Here is a 24,430-nt window from a genome sequence, read left to right on the forward strand (position 1 = left end):
GTTGCCAAGCATCCAGGGTTTGGTCACGTGATTGTACGGATGCTGCAACAGTGATAAGTGAGAAAACTGATCATATATCACTGTTTTCAGTGCTTCTGTAACTTTGAAGGGTGATTTAAACAGATGGTTGTAAGTCAAGAACTACCTGTATGCGTCTCATATGTAGCATTCTGCCTTTTTAAAAATAATCCAAGTTTTGAGTCATAAACTGTTCATATTATGCATGGTAATATGAAACAAATGAGCAGACAGTAGGTACAATACAAATTTGGCATCTTGTGAGTCATTAATTTAAAAATGACATTAAAAATAGAACTGGATTTTTGGTGATGCTATTTCCATGCTTCATATATAGCTCATGCTCATTCTAATGCATGTTTGATGAATATTAACATAATACAATAAAATAAAATAGCAATAATAGAGCTGGAAAACAAACATAGAAAACTATAAGACATCAAAGATGGCATCTATACATTATCATTTTTCATTTATCATTTTTCCATAATTTATTGTCTATATTTTTCTTATATCATGGAGACATACAAAATAATTACAATTCATCCTTCTCTGTATCATCTGGACGTATGAAAGATAGAAATTTTATATTAAATTATTACTGCACGCTACAAAAGGGAAGACAGGGAAATGCAAGCCCAAGGTGTAAAACCTTGGGAAAGTGGAAGTGATATGGCCATGCTTCCACACTAGTGCTGTGATCTGAGTCTGTCCATATATTTGTAAAACACGAAAGCAAGTTTTTAATTGTAATTCTCAAATCATATTTTCTGCATTTCATATTTTCTAAAAGCTTGTTCTGACATTTTGCCACTTTGTTTTTGTTTGTATGTTATGAAAAATCATGTTGATTTTCATGTGCAATGACACAGAAATATGTTTAACAAATAAATACATTTTGTTTAACAGAATGGATAATTTGAAAAAGAATTGTATAAAGCATCTTAACTATTAACTTTTTTATTTTTTAAATCGACCTTTACTCCTGTGACAACTCCCTGGACTAATTTTTTTGAGTAAGATTTTTGGAAGTAGTTTGTCATTGTCCCCTCTCCCCCCCCACTCCGAAGGCTGAGCAAATGACTAATCCAAGGCTACCTAGCTGGCTTCATGCCTGAGGCAGGACTAGCACTCACAATTGCTTGATTTTTATAGATTTCTATACAAAGTATGCTGTTTTATACTTGCTATCTTGAGAAAAGGTAGAATATAGATGTATAAATAGATAGACTGATAGATAAATACGTTTTTCTTTTTCCAATAGATCAAATTGAATAGACCAATTAATCTTTTCATTACTCAACTATAGAGCACCTTCACAGTTTTTCTTATAGTGTTTTATCAAACAATTCCCTTAGAATAGAAGACATTAAAATAAACAATAACTTTAATACAAATAATAAATTATGAATTGTAATTCTTGAGAGAAAGAATCATAGGAAACACAAATCTTCAAAATTCCAAGCTTAATTGTGCAAATCCATGTGTAACTATACAAGCACATGCACTTCATTCTACAAAACACAGATTCAGAATATTATTTGTTCAATTCTAAGATGGCTTCTTCTTAAGAGCAACCTGAAATCTCACATGCTATGGCAAATAGCATGTAGACACAAGAAAGTAATATACAATAAATACCAATGGCATTTTTCATTGTACTGTAGCCTATTTTTTTTTCATGATGATTATGTTGAAACCTGGATTTGTATCCAATAAATATATTCTGTGCTGTTTCATTTCTAGATCCCTGGAAATCCCATTTTCAACATCTGCTTCATGTTTCCATTAACATATAACTTTATTCTAAGCAACAAAGTTTTTCTATAATCTTTGCTGAGTAAATAATGGCTAATATTAGTCAGTAACCTGTATTCCAAATGCTTTGTTTATTCTGTTGAAATATTGAAATATTTATATCATCTACCACATGTCATTTTGATTTCGGAATAGCATATATTAAAGCAGAACAATAAAGCAACCTAATTTTTTAAAAAATCTGCTTAAATCTATCACACTGCTGTTTGTGAATTTTGCTTTTTGAAATTTGATCTCTGATGGAATAGAGGTACAGACTTCTTACAGTGGTAGCAATAATGAGATTTTGTTTGGAAATGTGACCTCTGTTTTCTAATGTAGTTTCCTGACATGCTAGATTATATTGAGTTCCATTTACTATCATTTCTATGCCTGAGTTAGCTGATAGTGTTCAGTAAACACATATTTTGCCTAAGAAAGGCTAGTGCATTTCTAACACGTTCCTCCCTGTTTGACAAACCTTTAGGGACATGTCACATCAACTAGAACATTATCAGCCTAAGGAAAGATAGGCTGTAGGTTAGATTTGACTTAACAGGACAATTTGACAAGCACATACTTTTTAATGTTTCTGAAAAGAGTTCATGTTCTTTTAAAAAGATTTTATGAAGAATTATGTGACTTTTGAGGCTACGTGTATGGCTTTTTTCTTTACAAATATCTATTTTTGCAATTTTACCATTTCAGCAAGAAACAAAGATAAAATAAATTGAAATATTTTGTTCTAGTCATTTGAATAGTTAAAAATAAAATCAAAGAAATAATATGTAAAAGATAATTATGTAACTTATGTAATTACCAAAGCATCTTCTAAAAGTATTTATTTTATCATGTATTTTCCTCTGGTATGGAGAAAGACTGGAGGAAGGAGGACTATTAAAAGCTAAATGCAGTACTTCCCAGCTCTATTGTCTGTGCCTTAGGTTGGCTAGCCACACTTTTTTTTTTTTTTTTACTAACTACTGATTTTGCCCACTATATTTTCTAACTATGGGCCCACTTTCAAATATGCTCACAAAAAGGCAGGCAGTTTTTATAGGAACACCAAACATTACTGGGCATATTAAAAGAACAATTTAAAGAAATTGTTCCAGAAATCACATCTTCAGCTGCCTGTAAATGGCAGTCTAGCCAACATTTACTTCTTTAAAGTCATCTTAGGAAATGCATTTCCAGATTCCTTAATGGCTTAATCCATTCACCAAAGTAATCCTGTGGAGTAGAAGCTAAGCATCTTTCCAATTTTCACTCCACTCTGTATTTATAGATCTATGTTATTCCTCAATTCTTCTCTCTCTTAGTCCTCTCATTTACCCACTTCCCACACTCTTCAAGTACTTACCTTATGGAGAAAACAGTACACAAGATAACTTATATCCTAGAGTCCTTTTGACATGGAGAGAAATTGTAATACCCATGAGATGTGATAGATGTTACAGATGTTACAGATGATTACATCTCTATGTTGAGTGCCAACTTCTACCAATATTCTATGATGAAGATTATCTTCTCTGGCAGAGAAGGGAAGGTGACATCATGGCCCTTTACTAAAAGTCAACCTCAAAAGCCAGGCACATTACTCCTAACCCAGACTTGATCCTGGAAACCCTGGAATGAACTAGGAGCTTTTTTCATCCATTTCATCTATTGATACCATCATCTGAAGATAAAATATCAGAAGACAAATACAAGTATTCAATAACTGTAAGAGATAAAGAGAGTAGATTATTCTGAACCAATCTGCTAAAGAAACCAGAGATTATGAGAGCCAACTGTGTTCAGATGGAGCTAGAAACTTTTAATATATAGGGGACAACCTGGGCAGGTATGACAGAACAATTGAAACATCTCTGATTGTAAGGTCTGACTTGATTTCCAGCTTATCAAGATCCTTGTCAGAAAAATTCCTGAGTTTACCTGTTTGTTTATCACTTTACTGGTTTTGGTTGAGTTTGCTTTTAATGCTGTTACAGTTGGCAATCCTATTGTGGGATCTACTTGGTTATTTATTATTTAATTTTAATCTTAATATTTACCAATTTTGGTCAGATATAGTTTAACTATAAGATAATGTTGAGCATATACTGAGCCAGGAATTTGTGATTAATATTAAATCCAATATCACAAAATTTGAAAATCTATTTCTTGTTTTCCTCAAAATATTTTCTTTCGGTTATCAAATATAAAGGGACTCATATTATTAGACAATAGCAGAAACACTGCTGTTTCACTGCAAATCATCCAAAGATCTGCTGAATAAAGCTTAATGGATTTTCAGGAATGAGAGAATAGATATTGAGTTATTTTAATAGAAACTCAAAACAGAGAGTAAGTTGTTTGGTCTAGCTCAGTGCTTCAGGTAAATTATCCTAAATTGGATAAAAGGTGTTTTCCCCCCTTTGGGTAATGACATATCAAGCAACTGTCCCACAACAACAAGACATTTATATTTATTTAATGTGTTTTACTTACACTGGGTAAAAAGAATCCTATGATAAGTAACTTTGATTAAGTAAAAAGTTTAGGAAGCACTACACAAAGCTTCTGAGGAGACTGTGCTTGCCCTGGGGTTCTCAAATCAGTATCAAATGAAAATCATGGGGTGAGCAATAATCATAATAAAAAGGCTGTAGGGATAATGTGAGTCGTGAGACACCTTGCACAGCAGCAATTGAAGTAACTTTTAATGATTTTTTTCTCATCTGATTGCATTAAGTAGAGTTTTATGAAGCATTATAAAAAACAGCATGCTAATTAGCAATCTGGTTAGCAGAACGTTTGTAGGTGCTATGTACTTAATTGTAGAGTGCATGTATCCCCTCAAGTCATATGTTGAAAGAAATGTTAACAACTCAGTCACTTAAGCTGTAAATAGTTCTGTGAAAGCCATAAAGAAGTTTTAAGTCCTTGGCTTCAAAAAGAATGTAACTAATTTTTTGAGGGAATGTTTTTTAAAAATTCTACAACTGAATTTATCTCTTTTTATAAAAGCAAATCATTAGCGTTTTTTGTTTCTAAAAAAGTCATATCACTGAAGCATAGGTGTGTGCATCTATATTAATTTGAGATGGGAAAGAGGACATATGTTTCACATTTGCTAACATTCCATTTTATTTATTTCCAAAGTCAGATATTTAATGTGCAAACATTTTCACGTAGACAGCAGTTAGAATTCCCATATTAAACTGATATATATTTTCAGGTAGTTTTCCAATACGAAACTTTCATTTGTCCCATAAAGTCTTGTGAAAATAGGTCATGTATAATCCATCAGATACTACTAGCAAGATGTTTATCATTGCACTGTGTTGAAAGAAATATCCTTCTGGGTTCAGTTCCAAGTGGGGAAAAAGACACTGGAAACATGGAGGCTCCTTGGAAGGTTTAATGATGGACAGGACCACATGGCCTGGAGCTCCAGAGAAGGGTGATCACATGCTTCAAGGTGAGAAGAGATCAAGAAAAAAGGGTGAGAAGAGAAGGTCCAGAAGGGCTGAGTTGCTGAGAGTGCCTGGGTTTTATAACCTTTGTTGGGCCCCACCTTAGTGTTTCCTGTTCCTGTGTAAGAAATGTATCCCATTGGTTGTCAGACTCCCAGGGCAACTCTGTAGGCTGTCCTGAGTTCCAGGCTTGGTCTAGCCTTGCTGGATGATTTATGCCCTTAAAAGAGCTTTTGGCAATTGCTATAGCTTTACCTAGAGTTCCTTGTTATGTAAAGTATTCTGGCCCAGGCCCACCCATTAACAAAGGTGGGGGTGAGATTCTGCTTCTGAGGTGGGTCTTGCTTCTTGAGTTTCTACTCTTTTTAGAGGAAATATTCCGCCTTTTAAATATTTCCTAGGCTATTTCAATTTTCTAGGAGAGGAGTGGGTGCTAACTTCCTACAACTGATCCCTTCGTCAACAATACTGAGTAACTCAATATTGGTCATGGCCATCAGGTTATGGTTATCACACATCAAAAACATCTGCTAGGCTGTCCTACCTCCTTTACATGGATGATCTGAAGTTGTACATAAAAACATAATCTGAAATAGAATCATTTAACACTGTCCATATGTACAGCCAAGATATTGCAGTAGAGTTTGCATTGGACAAATACACCATCCGCATCATCAAATGGGGAAAATAGTGAAAATTGAAGGAATCAAAATGCCATATTAAATAATATCAAGGGTCTGGAGGAAGACAGTCACTACAGTTTGGGCATCCTTCAAGGTGGCAACATCAATAACACTGAAATAAAAAAAGATTCATAATTAATATATCAATATATCAAGAGGGTTAAAAATCTAAGTGCTGGAAATGCCATCAAGGCAATTAACACCTGGACAATTCCATTCATTAAATACATGTCTGGTATAATGGACTGGACACAAATACAATAAATGCTGGATGGGAAGACCAGAAAAATAATGACAATGAATCATGTCCTTTATCCACACAGCAATGTTGATAGACTCTACTTACCAAGGAAAATAGGTGGACATGCAATATTGCAAGTACATCAGACAGTTGAAGAAGAACAAAAGGGTATTGAAAAAATATATCCAAAAGACAATGAAACAGATGCACTGAAGCTAGTATACCAGGAAGCTTAATGAGAACTGAAAACGTAACTACCAGAACGAACAAATAAAGAGACCTGGTAAGACAAAGTATTAAATGACCAGCACATAGCGGTCATAGCAGATAATGGCAAGACCTGGTAATGGCTAAAAAGAGGAAAGTTGAAGAAAGAGACTAATTTTGATTAGACAAGTCCAAGCCTTAAGAAAAAAAATGTATACAAAGCCATAATTGAGAAGGCAGCATAAACAGCAAATGTCATCTCTGCAAAAAGCTTAAAAAACACTGGACTACATTGTTAACTGCTGCAAGAAGATCACACAGACTAACCACAAACAACAACATGACAAAGTAGCAACAATGGTACATTGGAAGATCTACTATTTCCTTGAAATCAAGGACTGGTAGGACCATAAAATAAAGAAATAGAAAATGAAGAAATTAAGTGTTCTGGCACTTTAGAATTCTAACAGACAAGCATCTGCCACATAACACTCCAGACTTAACAACTGTTAAGAATGACAAAAAATGTAGATAGTAAATTTGGTAGTATCTGGAGACAAGACATCAAAGAGAAAGAACTAGAAAAGTAACAAAATACAAAGACCCGCAGATAGAAATAGGATGACTATCACAAAAGAAAACAAATCAATCAATATCAATAGAATACAATATATTGACACAATCACCATCAGTCAATTGCAAAGGCAGATTCACTCTCAACAGTTCAAATCCAATCTAAATATCTAGCTGACTGTGTGATGACCCATAATAATAAATTGAAAGCTTTTAAACATTACCAGAAATACTAGCCTCTTTTTAAAATAAAAAATAGTAATTTATTTATAAATAATAATAATAAATATTATTATTTATAAATAATATAATAAATACAATAAAATTAAAATAAATAAATAAAAAATTTAGCCACCCATAAGGTAACTCTGGGTGAATTACAGTCATTAAAATGTGTATGTGTGTGTGTGTGTGTGTGTGTGCACGCACATGCTACACACATACGCACACACACTAAAATTTAAATAAATTAAAATCCAATGAAAATATTAGAAGCTAATCCATTGTACAATTGAATAATTTCAAGAGTGAAACTTTCTAGTCCTGATAACCAATAAGCACTTCATTAATTCATTATTTAATTGAGTTAGGTAAACCAATTTTGTATTTTTTTCCTTTTTCTTTCCATCCATTTTTAAATCCCATAGAATTAAAATTCTAACTCCTGTTTTTTTCTAGTCTCTTTGGCTCTCTCTTGAAGTTCTCTGTAATCTTTATAATCCATTTGTATTTTCTATGAAGTAACTCCAGTAATTCTCTTGTATTTGGATTTGGATTCACTCTTTGAATACATTATTTTATTTTTAAATGATCATCCAATTCCATTTGTAAATCCAGTATTTCCATCTCTTTTTGTAAATTGTACTTTTCAAGTCCATTTAAAATTCATTTTTTTTGTCTTCAAATGTTATGTTGATCTTCAGTAACAATTTATTCCAACTCAAGCACATGCCTACAGATCAAATGTTTCTTTTAAAATAGCTATCATTTTCTTTAGAAATCAACTGCAAAGTCTAAACAAATTTAGGTATATCTTTTTATCAATGTTTTAATTGTAAATAACATAATCCTTATTCAATAAAAATATTTATTACTAACTTATTGTTAAAGTCAGATTCTGGGCCTCTTTAACTATTAATGCTATATTGGCTTCATTTCGGCTGTCAGGAATTTTTCCATTTATAGAATAATATTCTTCATTTGTTGTAAAGGTTATAAAAATTGGTCCTCAGAATATTTATAATAAGAAACTGGCAGATCATCTAGATCAAGTACCTTAGTCCTTTTCATGATTACATTTATTGTTACAGGTTGTGATGATATGCAGACAAGGCCTTGGGAGACAGGGTCAAGAGATGCACCAACAGTCAGTTAAGAGACAGCATAGTCCACATCTGGTTAGTCAGAGGGGCAAAGAGCTGAGAAGTCTCCCTAGTTTCTTAGGCTCTAAATGAGACGGGGAGAGGAGATATGTATTTTCAGACTTTCCAGATTTTATCAATGTAGCTTTACTATAAAGTAGAATTAACTTATCTGGTTTTGATTCTTATCTGGTTTACTCCATAAGGCCAATATGGGTTCAGATTCTCTGTAATCTTTATATATTTTCTGATTAATTTGCTTTCTACATACTGTAGCAGCCATGGCACAATGGGAAGTAAGATTGACTAGTTCTCAGTATGTTATAGCATGCTCTGCAATAATAGTACAGCCTTTTTCTGTGTACTCAATGTCCCGTGGGCACTCATTTTGCATGCAAAACATTCCTAGAAAATTAATTAAATGAAGTGCTCTTCAAATTTGTCAACTCTTGATGAGTGAAAATGCTTAAAATGCGTTTTAATAAAGCATTTATGTAATATATTAATCAGCTGAAGTTTACAGCTTGTGTCTTAATGGAGCTGGGTTAGAAGCGTTCAGTGGTTATATTATTCTGTACAGTATGGCATAATAAGCATCACTCTTTGAATCTGCAGTTTAAATATGGAGATTGCTATTAACCTGTTCTTAAAAGGCAGCAATTAGTCAAAAGTAATCACTTGAACAAATGACTTAATTGCCATAGACAGAAAGGGTGAAGTAATGAAAATTGGAATTGGGGAGGATTGTGGGAAGTTACAATGTCTTGTCAACACATACATTGTTTCTCATCAAAATATATTCATGCTTTATTAAAAAACTAGAATCTTATTTTGGCCTTAAAATTTAATATGGATAAATTATTATTACTTCATGTTTAAAGCATTTATCTGTCTGCCCATTTTATACCAAACTTTGGGGGACTCCCAAGAAAGAATTAAAACAATATCAATAATAAAATAATATAAAACTATATTAAAACTGTTAAAACAATAACATTTAAAATAAAAGCCTGGCAATGTTAAGCTTCTGACATTCAGTAATATGCAATCATGATTATATTAAAACAAAACAAAATTAAAATGCAATATCTTAAAGTTCCGTATTGCTATGGACAATAAAAGGGCTAAAAATTGTCACCAAGGGAACAAGTAGGTAGAGAACAATTCAGAAAATCTACTTAGATATGAATATTTAAGATGGTTGAGAATTTTGTTTGGTTTTAATTTACTTTGGAACCAAAAATATGTTTAACGTGCAGATGAAACTTGTGCAACTATTTAATTTATAAATGTAGTATTTGTTTTGTTTTTTTTAAAGAATAATAAAGTAGCATATTTTATTATAAAAATGCACATTTAACAATAAAATACAATAAAATGAAAAAGCCTGTTGTGTTTGTTTGTTTGTTTGATTAGTTATGTACAATCAAGGCATTTTTTAAACTTCTCCTTGATGATCTATTCCTAACAAAGTCTGTCAGGTTTTCCAACCTGCACTCATCACACTGAAATTGTGTCAACAACCCAGCAGGTTGTTGGTTATCCTCCTTTTTTGGTTTCTTTTCACCTTTCCCACCACTGGACCCTTCAGCAGGTTCTGACCAGTTCTGGAGAACTGGTAGCATAAATTTTGAGTAGTTCGGAGAACCAGAAAATATCACCTCTAACTGGTCCTGCCCCCATCTATGCTCTGCCTCTCAAGTCCCAGCTGATCGGCTGGGTCTTCTTTTGTTGCCCTGCACAGGAGAATGGAGCTGGAAATCAGGTTAGTAGGGTGGGGAGGGAATGGAGATTTTGCAGTATCCTTCCCCTGCTATGCCCACCAAGCCATACCCACTGAACCGGTAGTAAAAAAAATTGAATCCTACCACTGGACCCTTCTCTAGAGAACTAGACCTTCTCATTTGGGTATGGTCATTTATATGAGTAACAATTTTGAGTTGATTTGTTTTCTTAGCTGTCCATCATATTCTTAGCAGGGTTTTTGAACAGCAAAGCTAAAATATATTTATATGTTTGCTTTCTGGTTTCTTTAAATTTCAACTTTCATACCCATTGAATGACAGTCTCACATAATTCTAATCTTTGACAGGTCTCACATGTCCAAGGTAACAATGTTATCAATTTTAGGATAACTTATATAGTAAGTATTTATGTATTGTTTTTGGAAATGGGAAATTAATGCAAGGGACAGGATGGATTTAGAAATATATATTTATTTTAAACACTTGTATGTTGTTTTCAATAAACAAACTATAAAGTTGATGTACAAAATATATTCTCTATGTGTGAATGTATGCGTGTATTGAGCAAGTGTGTAACATTTAAAAACAGAATCACGTAGTATCTAAAGACTAGAGCTGTTTATTTCAGATTTGGCTAGTCAGTCAACAACTAAAGTGCTTCTTCGGAATACAGAGAGCAAACCAAAGCATGCCAAAGATTGATTAAATATATAGTTTCTGGTATTGATTGTTTGGTTCTGGTATAAGAAAGCAAAATTTTTTGGAAACCCACCTTGATCCTGTGTCTATGAAAATTCTCAGCCATCCAAATCATGGTTGTACCAAAGGTGCTTTTTTAAAAAGCAGCTGGACTTTGTTTTTCCTTGCTTCTCATCCAATAAGCTTCTTCAATCAGTTAACCAAAGTGCACACGAGGATGTGCATAGGCAATAAAAGTGAGATTTAAAATTCAAGTTGTAGTGCATGGTTTCCTGAGTAACTAAAATGACAATATCCACATATGAAATGATACCAGTTTAAACCTCTATGTATGTAAATTAATATTTGGATTGATAAGTTGATGCATTGATGGTGAAAGGATGTTGGGCATGATTGTTGCAGTTTAAACAATAACACCTGTGAGACTAGGCCTAAACTGCCATACCTAAAGATGAAATAAGCATGGAAGCAGGGCAGAAAAAAACCAGGAAAAACTCCTTTAGGGAATGTAGTTAAGGAGGAATCAAGTCGGTAAAGAAACAAAGGAAAAAAATGTCACCAATACTAGACAAAAGACATTGGCCTGAGGAAACCCCTTCCCAAGTCACATCAATAGCTATCAGAGTTATAAATCAACAAGGCAAGAGTAGCTGTCATGCTTGTAAATCAACAAAGCAAGAACTTTGAGGAATAAAAGGGTTCTGAAGCCCACCCACTTTTTGAGTTGTCCTCGCATCTAGACTTGGCGGCTTTCATCCCTTTAGCTAGTGCCTGTCAGCCAAATTAAGGACATGAATAAATGTTGATAGGTGTGTGTGTGTGTGTGTGTGTGTGTGTGTGTGTGTCTACATATATGAAAGAGCAAATATATGTATTTTGTAAAAGTAAAATTTGGCTGATATATTAAGTTCACTCAGTCTCCATGTATTATTATATAAAAAAAGTTGTGCCTCATTTTAAAGTTATTTCAGTCTAACTGTTTTCCAGGGCTATAAGAGTGTGAATGGTGACCATAAGCTGAACTTGGAAGAATGCAAGTCTCATACCTTGCATAAAAATGACCTGGATAATTAACGTTGATAATGAACAATTAATAGGATGGTTACCCACTTTTACATTGTATTCCAAAGATGCTTCAATATTATTTTCTCCATTCCTCTTCCAAATATAAACATATATTTAAATGTACGTTCATTATGTTCAAAAATTCATCTTGCAGCAATTCTAATTATGTTGTAAGTTTAATAACTAGTGTTTTTAAAGTATATTTGTATAGAGTTAAAGTCATTCATGGTCTATCTGAAATATTTATTATTTATTTATTTTCTCAAGCAATTATAAGATAACAGGTATAAGTATAAACGTAATTATGAATACATGAAATGGATACATATAAGAAAAATAAAAAGAAACAATAGGACAGGGACAATAGGCACATTGTTGCGCTTATGCAAGCCCCCTACAGGCCTCTTAGGAAAGGGGTGAGGTCAACAGTAGACAGTCTAAGGTTAAAGTAGACAGTCTAAGGTTAAGGGGTTTGGGGAAGAAACCACAGAGTTAGGTAGAGCATTCCAGACATTGACCCACTCTGTTGCTGAAGTCGTATTTTCTGCAATCAAGTTTGGTGTGGTTTACCTTGAGTTTGTATCTATTTTGTGTTATAGTTGAAGCTGAAGTATTCATTGACAGATAGGACATTGCAATATATAATTTTATGTATTATACATAGATTGAACCGCAGCGTAGTCCTAGGTTTTCTAGGTCTAAAATTTCAAGTCTGGTGGCATAAGGTATTCTGCAACGAGTAGAGGAGTGGAGAACTCTTCTTGTAAAATATTTCTGGACTTTCTCAACTGTATTAATATCAGATACATAACGCGGGTTCAAGTATTCAAGTATTGGTCTAGCAAATGTCTAGCAGATGAGCTGTATTCAAGTATTGGTCTAGCAAATGTTTTGTATGCTCTAGTTAGTAGTGTGATATTACCAGAGAAAAAGCTACGTAGGATTAGGTTAACAACTCTTTTTGGCTACGTAGTTACAGTGGGCTCTAGCACTTAGATCATTAGAGATGAGTATTCCAAGGTTCTTTACAGAGTTTGGATCATCAACAAGGTCTTGACTATTCAGCTTGTATTTTATTTTCTGATTTTTTTTGCCAATATGTAAGATAGAGCATTTATTTGTTGAGATTTGAAGTTGCCATTTGTTTGATCATTCTGATACATAGTCAAGATCTTTTTGAAGGGTAGCAGTATTGTCAGTGGTGTTGTGGCTTTACATCATCAATGAAGAGAATGCAGTTGCTCTTAATATGATCACAGAGGTCATTTATGTAGAGTATGAACAGAGATGGTCCTAGAACACTGCCTTGGGGGACACCACTTTTGACAGGTACAGAATTTGATAGGAAGCTCCCAATTTTGACCATTTGTTGTCTGTTTGACAGGAATGCTTCTATCCAATTATGCAGATGTCCAGAGATACCATAAGATTTTAGTTTTAGGAGTAGTTTGACATGTACCACTGAATCAAAGGCTTTACAACCAGAGATGTAGTAAGATATAATTTATTCTATAGAATAACTGAAATATAAATATCTCTACATTGCTTCATTTTACGGGGTCCAATAGTTCAAGGCAGCATCCTACTTATCTCACAACAGTAGTCTTGCAACTGCCCCAAACTGAATCTCCATGGCCAAGAAAGATTTTTAGCCTAGTTTTCTAGGTCTCAATCCAACCCCTTAATCATACAACATAATGGTTTATGTAAGATATTTTCTGTGTAATATTAAAAAAATCCATTGCCTAAATGCTTCAGCAATTTTTTTATGCTTCCTTTCATGACATATCATTAACGATCATAAACATAACTGAAGAAGAAATATGGGACATTATTTCATTATTAATATCACGAAAGAGTAACACAAATTTTACATGACTTAAAGCTCTGTTACTGCTTACATCTCTTGTTCACTGATGGATTATCATTGTATTTTGAAGTATACTCTTTTCATTTCATTAATATATGTAAATAATATAGATTAGATATATTGTTAATATTTTATTGCTGTGGTTTCTAAATTATTTTGACACTTGGAGAGGGGAAAATAAAAATTGTACAATGCTATAGAAAGCAAGCTTGTTATACCTCAGAAAAGATGGCACTCACATAAGATCATTCCATTTTATTATTTTGAAATACAAATAATAGGAGTTTCTAAATAAATATTTCTGCAGAACATGTCAGTTATAAATTTTAGGAAAGTTATTCCAGGTATGTTTCAAACATTGTTTTAGGAACTGATCAGATAATGAGATTATACCTTTAATGTTTGATGCTTGTAGGAGGCAGAAAATCATCTGCTACTTTAAATTGAAGTCAGATCACTATGATTTCATTGCTACATTTGAAGCCTTGAAATGAATCATACTCATTTGAGAGTCTTACTAGTTTTTACAAGCTCATTTACAAAAGTTTACCATTATATTGCCTCTTAAATTTAGGTTTAGACCACTGTGCTATAAAAACCCTTTATTATTAATTTTATATAAAATTATTTTAATTGCTATTAATGTTATTATAGTAAGTGAAAAGAGGATCTAGTCCCATGTAATAACTGAGAATGCTGAATGGAAATTGAAGGATACCCTACCTATCCTTTAAACTCACTCATAATCTTGGACTAGTTCTCTTCTTCAGAGAGAAGATGAAAGAAAGAGAGCTGGGGGTGATGAGTTAGTCTCTGCAACATAATTCTTATAAAGATAACAAAAGTTAAGAGAAAACAAGATAGCAAGATAACAAAAAAGAAAGGAGCTGTGCATTTTAAATCCTTAAAGGCTAGGCATATATTGAAAAAACTGCCTACTATTTTCTGTAGATCAAATAATGTCTAGACTCTAGAGCAGTGGTTCCCAAACTTTTTCGGTCCACTGCCCCCTTGGTGCTACAAACTCATCCTTGGTGCCCCCCACCCAGGGGTGGGATTCAAATTTCTGTGGGTATGGCCTAATTTGAGGGTGTGATTTGCTGTTCACATGACTGGGTGGGCGTAGCTTGCTGGTCATGAGACTGGGTGGGCATGGCCAGGTGACTGGCAAACCAAATACAAGTGGTCCTCACTTAATGACCGATTGTTTAGCAAGTGTTCTAATTTATGACTGGCCTCCCCAGAGCTACTTGACCAGTTTTTGGAGTTTTGACAGCTTTAGATCAGAGGTCTAAATCCCACCCCTGCCTGTGTGTGTGAGAGAGAGGGAGAGAGAGATGTTGGATCAGATCTCTCTCTCTCTCTCCCACCAACACCAGAAAGCCGCCGTCAGTCAAAATTCATATTAGTGGTCTCCAGGATTTAAAATTATGAGTTTGGTGGTCCCTGAGGTCCAAAAGTTTGGTGACCCCTGATCTAAAGGGGTGAGCCTGAGAGAAGGAAAGAGAGAGAGAAAATAAAGAGAGAGAGAGAGAGAGAAAGAGAGAGATTGAGAGATTGAGAGAGAGAGAGAGAGAGAGAGAGAGAGAGAGAATAAAGAGAAAAGGGAAAGAAAAAGGGACAAAGAAAGAGGGGGGGATGGAAGGAAGGGACAGAAAGAAAAAGTAAGAAAGAAGGAGGGAGGGAGGAGAAAGATAATGAGATATCTATTCTAGTCCAATCACCTACTCCAGCAGGGTTAGAAGGTGTGTGTGTGTGTGTGTGTGTGTGTGTGTTCTCCTTGTAATTTACCAGTACATTTTGGTTTTGCCTTCTTCAGAATTGGCACTGTAATACATTGGGGAAAAAGTAATTTTTAGGGTGGAGATCTGGTCCAATAGATCCTGTTTAAAGCCTCAACAAAATCTGAGAGCTTCCTGATAGTCTTGACCATGTTTCATCCACAAAAACTTTAATAGAAGCCAAAGAGGTTTCAATGTGCTGGCAAAGATGTTTCAATGTGGAAAAGGGCCTCAATCTAAACTAGGCCTCATTCAATCTGATGCATCAGGTCTCTCTCTCTCTCTCTCTCTCTCTCTCCTCCCTCCCTCCCTCCCTCTCAGACTGACTTTGCTCTACCTTCCTGATGTGCCTGTGGGGCCGGCGCTTCGAACATGGATGGATGGATGGATAGAGAGAGAGAGACAGGCAGGCAGATAGGTAGGCAGGAAGGCAGGTAGGCAAACAGACAGACCTTTTAGATGGATGGATGGATGGACGGACGGACAGACAGACAGAATGCGACAGCGGTGGCACTTTGGGAAAGTGGTGGCAGCGGCTTTTCCCAACGTGCTGCCGCATTCGAGGCACCGTTTCTGGAGCATTACTGCAGTCAATGGGTGAACCTGCAGGGCCGGTGCCTCGAACGCCCCCCTGCCGCCTCTTCGTGTCCCCAAGGGGGCCAGCAGAGGGAGGCTAAGAGGCAGCATGGGGGCGTTTGAGGCACCGGCCAGCCCTGCAATTTCACCCATTGACTAGCACTGTTCCGGAGCCAGCGCCTCCAATACGGAAGCGGTGGAACATTACATACCGCAACGGCCGTGTTCGATGCACCGCACCTCTTCTGCCTCTTAGTGCCCTTCTGCAGGCCCCCTTGGGGATGCTAAGAGGTGGCAGGGGGTGTTCGAGGTGCTGGACCTGCAGGTTCACCCATTGACTAGCACTGCTCCGGAGCCGGCGCCTCAATGGATGAAACTGCAGGGCCGGCTGGCGCCTCGAATGCCCCCCTGCCACCTCTTAGCATCCCCAAGGGGGACAGCAGAGGGGGGCTAAGAGGCGGCAGGGGGGCATTCGAGGCACTGGCTGGCCCTGCAGGTTCACCCATTGACTAGCACCGCTCTGGAGCTGGTGCCTCCAATGCGGAAGTGGTGGCACGTTACATGCCGCCATGGCCGTGTTTGATGTGCCACCCCCCTGCTGCCTCAAAGCACCCCTCTGCTGGCCCCCTTGGGCATGCTAAGAGGTGTCGGGGGTGTTCGAGGTGCTGGGCCTGCAGGTTCACCCATTGACTGAATCAAGGCGTGGTGAAAGAGTAAAATTATATATTTCAATGTATCAAATTATATACATGAATAATGGCTAAACATTTTCTTCATCAGAAATACTACAATTATGTTAAGATCAGTCAATGAAAAGAGAAACAATACTTGACTTATGGCAGTATTATTACTACATGGTAATGTATTAAGATTTATTTCTGTAGTTTGACAGAACCTAAGAGTTCTTAACATATTATATATCATAGTTATCTCACTCATTTCTTTGTCAGACCTTACAATTCTTTTATGAATGGTTTCTTCCAAGCATAATCACTGCACCAACATTTTGCATTTTACTAGTCTCAATAATTTACTATTCCTTCCTTGAATCCGATGGATGCATACACAAACATTCTGCATATACTTAGATTTCCTTATCAGTGATTTATAGTTCATCAACCATCATAGTGACAATATAAATCTATTCTAAAATAGTTATTTCAATTCCATTCCATATTATGGCTAAGGGAATTTTTCAAGAACCAGAACAATTTTATAGTTTATATACAGTACATTAAAAATATAAAATACATTATTATTAGTTTAATAAATGTTTAAGAAACAATGATTTATAATATTATTTTTATAAATGCTTAGATTAAAACTATAAAAATACACAGTAAGAGCTGGAAAAAAATCTTGGTCAAGTGTGAAAGATTCAGAAGAAACTTCTTTCCACGTACATCTGCCTTATCTGTTCATTGTTTTATTGAAAGAATATCAACTTTTAATCTAATATTGTTTTGTATAATCTTCAGAGGCAAAATATGAAATTATTCTACTTGTTGAACTTATCTCAAAATTGCACAAGTAGAGCTTTGAAAAGAGTTATGTTTACAAAGACAATGAAAAATCTTGACTAAGATAATGGCTTTTCAAATAGAAAATGATGTTCGCTTAGAATAAAAAACCAAGCAATTGTTATAGTTCTGAGTATATTGACTCAAGAAAAATGAAAGAATTAATATGAAATTTTCAATAAGAACCATAGATAAGCAAAATAATACAATATATGTAAACCAACAGACTTTTAAGGCAATTCATGTGTGATTACACTGCTTCTAATACTGCCACTTTTAAAGTAACATAAAATCCTCTTCAGTTAAATAGCAATTGTAATTATATAGCCCTTGGAATCTCTAATAATTCATCAATCTTATCTACATTTAAACAGACTTGAAGGTACAAGAATACAAATTATGATTATTACAAAGTTTAGGAATTAAAGTTTAGGAATTCCAGTTGCATGGAACAACTGCTCAATTTTCAAAGCTGAGAATGCCATGCTATTTTATCTATAGAAGGTCCATAGATGCATTTAAATGGAGAATTAAGCACAATTAGGAAATCATATCATAATGCAGCATGTTCCTTGTTTTTCTCTCTTTTTCTCTCTAAAAAAATGCATAAAGAGAGGGGACAACTTCAGAGTTTGCCCCTCATTTTCTCCCAAGAAAGGACATAACCTTAGAAATATCTTGAAATGTTTGAAAAATGGCAGACTAGAAGCAACAAAAACACTTGTCTGTAAAATAGGAAAAATCTAGTAAATTTGTTTAGTGTGGTATAATAAAAACTACTTTACATCCTTGATTATTGTTTTTTTAGAAACATACAGGAGAGTTTGCTATAAATAGTGAAAATATAAAAAAGAAAGTAATCACAGGAAAACCTAATTTTTAATGTTTAAGATATAATCTGCTTTTGGTACTTTAACTAGTATAACTTTTTCAAAAATATTGTTAGAAATATTTCTAAAGCAACAGATAAACATTAATAAAGTTCTATATTTGTCCTTATTACCATAGGACTATGAAAGCACAATCTCAGTTTTCTCTTCATTCTCTTATCTTTATCTATATATATAAAAGTGAAATACCATTCATGCATCATTACAAAATCTCTAGAACCATAAAGCCTACAAACTTGAAATTTGGCTGATATATTCCTCTTGGCTTCTAGGTGCTCACTAAGGAAGGATTTTTTGAAATGACCATCTGAGCATTAGTATTTTGTATATTATTATTAACACACTCTAATGGTAAAGAGTTCTACTCCCTCTCCCCACCTGAAAAGAAATCTGTTCCAAATGCAAAACACAAGCAGAGGAATGGGCTTTCAATTTCAGTTTCACAGCAGCAACCAGTTTTTAGTCAGAACTATTGAGATAAGTACTGTTTCACTTTCCAATCCTCAACTCTCTCACACACGCAGGACACTAGCCAGATGAATATTGATGGATACTAGTCGGCAGAGGCTGAATTTTTCCCCTTATTTTCCTCCCCAAAAACTAAGCCCAACCACATAGTTTTGTAGTGAAGCATGGGTATCGAAAACATAGTTGGGATTTTGATCATGCCTTTCAAAAAATATAAATTCAAAACAAATGTAAAAGTAATTGACATAACAAATGTTTATGATGCAATTTAATCAATTCTTTTATATATTTAAGGCAGTGGTGAGATTCAAAAAGATATACTACTGGTTCTGTGTGTGGGGCTTGATGGGCTTGATGGGTGTGGCTTGGTGGGCATGGCAGGGGAAGGATATTGTAAAATCTCCATTCCTACCCTACTAATCTGTTTTCCAGCTCTGTTCTCTTGTGCATGCAGGGAAACGAAAAAAGACCCAGCCAATCAGCTGGGCTCAAGAGGCAGAGAATAGATGGGGGCGGGGCCAGTCAGAGGTGGCATTTGCTGGTTCTCTGAACTAGACAAAATTTCTGCTACCGGTTCTCCAAAACTGGTAAGAACCTGCTGAATACCACCTCTGATTTAAGGGCATAAATCATAGAATGTAAGTGACCATCAAGTAAAACTTAATGCACAGTGAAGGAACTCAAAACATCCCTCTTTGCCTCTATTTGAACTTCACTAGTTTTTGATTCCACTATGCTGCTGGGAAGTTTTTTGTAGTATTTGACCATAAGCTGTCTCAAAGGAGCTTTTTCAAAAGGCAACTAGATTATTTTTTGAGGAAGAAGACATTTTGCTTCTTATCCAAGAAGCTTTAACTGGTGAAGCTTCTTGGATGAGAAGAGAAATATTTTCTTTCTTCTAAAAAAACTGTTCAGTTGAAAAAGCATCTTTGCAACCACTATGACCTGCATGACTGAGAATCTAGATTCCATAGATCCTTGACTTATGGCCAGAGTTGGTATCAGAGTTTCTGTTGCTTAACAAAGCAGTTATTAAGAGATTTGTGCCCAATCTTTTTGTCATTTAAAAGTGAATCGTTGCAGTTCTTAAGTGAATCATATGGTTGTTAAATGAATCTAGAGTCTCCCATTAATTTTAATTTTCAGAAGCCTACTGGGAGGATAACAAATGGTGATGTCAGGATGTTACAACTATCACATGCCCCTGGAAATGCTTCTTAGTTTGTAAGTGTGAGGACTGGCTGCAAGTCACTCTTTTCAATACTGTAGTAATTTCAAACAATTGCTAAACAAATGGTTATAAATTGATGACTACCTGTATATTTGTTGTAATCTGTGAGAATCTCCTTGATAGATTGTCTGGATATACACTGCTCAAAAAAATAAAGGGAACGCAAAAATAAGACATCCTAGATCTGAATGAATGAAATATTCTTATTAAATACTTTGTTCATTACATAGTTGAATGTGCTGACAACAAAATCATAAATTATCAATGGAACACAAAAATTATCAATGGAAATCAAATTTAGCAACCCATGGAGGTCTGGATTTGGAGTTACACTCAAAATTAAAGTGGAAAAAAACACTACAGGCTGATCCAACTTTGATGTAATGTCCTTAAAACAAGTCAAAATGAGGCTCAGTAGTGTTTGTGGCCTCCACATGCCTGTATGACCTCCCTACAATGCCTGGGCATGCTCCTGATGAGGTGGCAGGTGGTCTCCTGAGGGATCTTCTCCCACACCTGGACTAAAGCATTCCCCAACTCCTGGATAGTCTGTGGTGCAATGTGGCGTTGGTGGCTTGAGCGAGACATAATGTCCCAGATGTGTTCAATTGGATTCAGGCCTGGGGAACGGGTGGGCCAGTCGATAGCATCAATGCCTTTGTCATGCAGGAACTGCTGACACACTCCAGCCACATGAGGTCTAGCATTGTCTTGCATTAGGAGGAACCCAGGACCAACCGGACCAGCATATGGTCTCACAAGGGGTCTGAGGATCTCATCTCGATACCTAATGGCAGTCAGGCTACCTCTGGTGAGCACATGGAGGGCTGTGTGGCCCCCTAAAGAAATGCCACCCCACACCATTACTGACCCACTGCCAAACCGGTCATGCTGGAGGATGTTGCAGGCAGCAGAACGTTCTCCACAGCGTCTCCAGACCCTGTCACGTCTATCACATGTGCTCAGTGTGAACTTGCTTTCATCTGTGAAGAGCACAGGGCGCCAGTGGCGAATTTGCCAATCTCGTGTTCTCTGGCAAATGCCAAACGTCCTGCACGGTGTTGGGCTGTAAGCACAACCCCCACCTGTGGATGTCGGGCCCTCATACCATCCTCATGGAGTCTGTTTCTGACCGTTTGAGCAGCCACATGCATATTTGTGGCCCGCTGGAGGTCATTTTGCAGGGCTCTGGCAGTGCTCCTCCTGTCCCTCCTTGCACAAAGGTGGAGGTAGTGGTCCTGATGCTGGGTTGTTGCCTTCCGATGGCTTTCTCCATGTCTCCTGATGTACTGGCTTGTCTCCTGGTAGTGCCTCCATGCTCTGGACACTACGATGACAGACACAGCAAACCTTCTTGCCACAGCTCGCATTGATGTGCCATCCTGGATGAGCTGCACTACCTGAGCCACTTGTGTGGGTTGTAGACTCCGTCTCATGCTACCACTAGAGTGAAAGCACTGCCAGCATTCAAAAGTGACCAAACCATCAGCCAGAAAGCATAGGAACTGAGAAGTGGTCTGTGGTCACCACCTGCAGAACCACTCCTTTATTGGGGATGTTGCTAACGGCCTATGCTTTCCACCTGTTGTCTATTCCATTTGCACAGCAGCATGTGAAATAGATTGTCAATCGGTGTTGCTACCTAAGTGGACAGTTTGATTTCACAGAAGTGTGATTGACTTGGAGTTACATTGTGTTGTTTTAAGTGTTCCCTTTATTATTTTGAGCAGTGTATTTTCATTCAGGCTAGGAGAGTTACTAAAGTAAGCCTTTTAGATATGAAAGAGGACTCATTTCAAATTATGTTCAAACTCGTTTTAATCATATTATGTGGAAACCAGGCAACTACATCAAAGCACTCATCTTTCCATCACAGCAAAGTTAGTTCTTTAGACTTAGATATAATGGGAGATTTAATAAAATCCAGAGGGTTTCATACTGACCTTCTCCTGCAATCCTGCACTCTCCCTGTGTCTTCAATAGCTGATGCGCGGCAACTTGCATTGCCGCACGAAGTAGCTGAGCCAGGGAATAAAGGCCAGCATAGAGCCAGGATGGATGGGAGGGTCCAGCAGCTGATCATCTGAGCTAAGCGGTTCGCTCATAGATGATCCTTGGAACCGGGCCACACCAGTAGAATACCACCATTGGTTCAAATGTGTTCTGTTTTATCTGAACACTGACCAAAATAAATTATCTATCTGCCCACCCATCCTCTAGGTAGTTTCTCAAGGCAGCAAATCATATTTTGAAGGATTCTTTTTAAGTTTGTGATTTTTTAAAAAGTGTTTTAATTTTAATTTAATTTAATTTCAAATCTCAACAAATAAATGCTCTATCTGACATATTGGCAAAAAAAATCAAAAAATAAAATACAAGCTGAATAGTCAAGACCTTGCTGATGACAAAAACTTTGTCAAGGACCTTGGGGCACTCATCTCAAATGATCTAAGTGCTAGAGCCCACTGTAAGTACATAGCCAAAAAGGCATTAAGAATTGTTAACTAATCCTGCATAGCTTTTTCTCCAGTAATATCACTCTACTAACTAGAGCATATAAAACATTTGCTAGACCAATACTTGAATACAGCTCATCAGTCTGAAACCCACATTACATATCTGATATTAATACAATTGAGAAAGTCCAGAAATATTTTATGAGAAGAATCCTCCACTCCTCTACTCGTAGCAGAATACCTTATGCCACCAGACTTGAAATTTTAGACCAAGACAACTTAGAACTACGCCGCGTTCGGTTCGATCTAAGTATAGTATATAAAATCATACATTGCAATGTCCTACCTGTCAATGAATACTTTAGCTTCAACCAAAACAATACAAGAGCACAAAATAGATACAAACTAAAGATAAACCGCACCAAACTTGATTGCAAGAAATACAACTTCAGCAACAGAGTAGTCAATGTCTGGAATACTCTACCTGACTCCATGGTTTCTTCCCCAAACCCCAAAATCTTCAACATTAGACTGACTACTATTGAGCTTTCCTAAGAGGTCTGTAGGCGGCGTGCATAAGCAGACCAAAATATGTCTACCGTCCCTGTCCTATTGTTTGTTTTTATTCGTAGTCATTTCATGTATTTATAACCATGTTTATACTTATACATGTTATCTAATAATTGTTTGACAAAATAAATAAATAAATAAATAAATAAAATAAAGCTTTGACATTTTAAAGAATCATACTGCCTCAGTATACTAAATTTTTGGTTTTAGCTGCTCTTTATTTTATAATGATTAAGAATTTATGTCTGTATTAAATGTATAAATATATTGTGTATATTTAAATAACATTTGCACTGCTTTATGATTTTATTAGTTGAACGACACTTTTGTAATATGATTGGTAAATAGTGTTTTCCATTTTTTCTTAATACAAATTTTGTTGTACCCACAATTTTGGTGTCTTCAGCAGCAATTGGGAAGATAAAAACTCAGTGGTTAGGATTTACCAAGCTCCTGTTGGCTGCATTCCATTTTTTTGTATAATGCTTACATTCTATAATCTATTGCTGTTTTTTGGTGTGATTTATTCACATTTCTAGTCATAAGAAATACACTGGTAGGCTTCATTCTGGGTTAATGAATTTACTTCATTTGCATATTATAATGTTTCAACATGGAATAAATTGCAGGACACCCAAATCAGAAATGACTATAAGTATACCATAAGTCTAATTGTTGCGGCTGTCTGATTTCATTAACATCACTTGTTGCTAAGCTACTGGCAAATCTTTTTTCTCGATGACTATAGACATCCCCCAGAGCAAGATTAGCCATTTTATAGAGCATATATTGAAAAACTCTTAAAATGTTAATTCAAAATTTGGTAGAAGTAGTGTAGAATGCAGAAGACCTCTGGAAAGTCAAAATTAGCTGTTCAAAATTCTCGCAATACAGTATCATTCTCTTGCCATTAGTAAAAAGTTTCTACATGGAGAAAAAAAAATACTGAGAAGGTAGAGGTTAAAACTCTAAAGAGATGATCACATGGCATATTCCACAATAATTTGCAGTAATTAAACAACTCTTAGTTATGTTTGGTTCTTGATACATTACACATTGCAGAATTGCCAAGCTGGTATTAGTACGCTATTGTTACATGAAATGGAGTCAATAAAGTGAAAGGTACTTTTGATACTACTACTTGCATCTGTGATTAAAAATAAATGTTTGTGTGTGGACATGGTGATAGTGAATAAAAATGATGGCTTTGAAATAAGA

The 24,430-nt window shown here is 35.8% G+C and overlaps 1 protein-coding gene and 1 long non-coding RNA gene across 5 annotated transcripts in view; one reads left to right on the forward strand and one right to left on the reverse strand.

Moving 5' to 3' along the window:
* Positions 1-24,430, forward strand: part of ZNF385D (zinc finger protein 385D) — a 212,894-nt gene that overhangs the window by 58,810 nt on the left and 129,654 nt on the right. The window lies entirely within an intron of this gene.
* The window catches only part of LOC148128803 (uncharacterized), a 36,950-nt gene continuing 18,408 nt past the window's right edge, over positions 5,889-24,430 (reverse strand). Inside the window, exons 2-3 of the long non-coding RNA XR_015746003.1 lie at positions 10,859-10,971; positions 5,889-6,071 (exon numbers count right to left, since the gene is read on the reverse strand). This is a non-coding gene — a long non-coding RNA (uncharacterized LOC148128803). The remainder of the gene's footprint in view (positions 6,072-10,858; positions 10,972-24,430) is intronic.

Source organism: Notechis scutatus, chromosome Z, assembly GCF_049901735.1.
Source record: "Notechis scutatus isolate UNSWTSFEM ecotype Mainland chromosome Z, rNotScu1.2, whole genome shotgun sequence".
Classification (NCBI taxonomy): Eukaryota; Metazoa; Chordata; class Lepidosauria; order Squamata; family Elapidae; genus Notechis; species Notechis scutatus.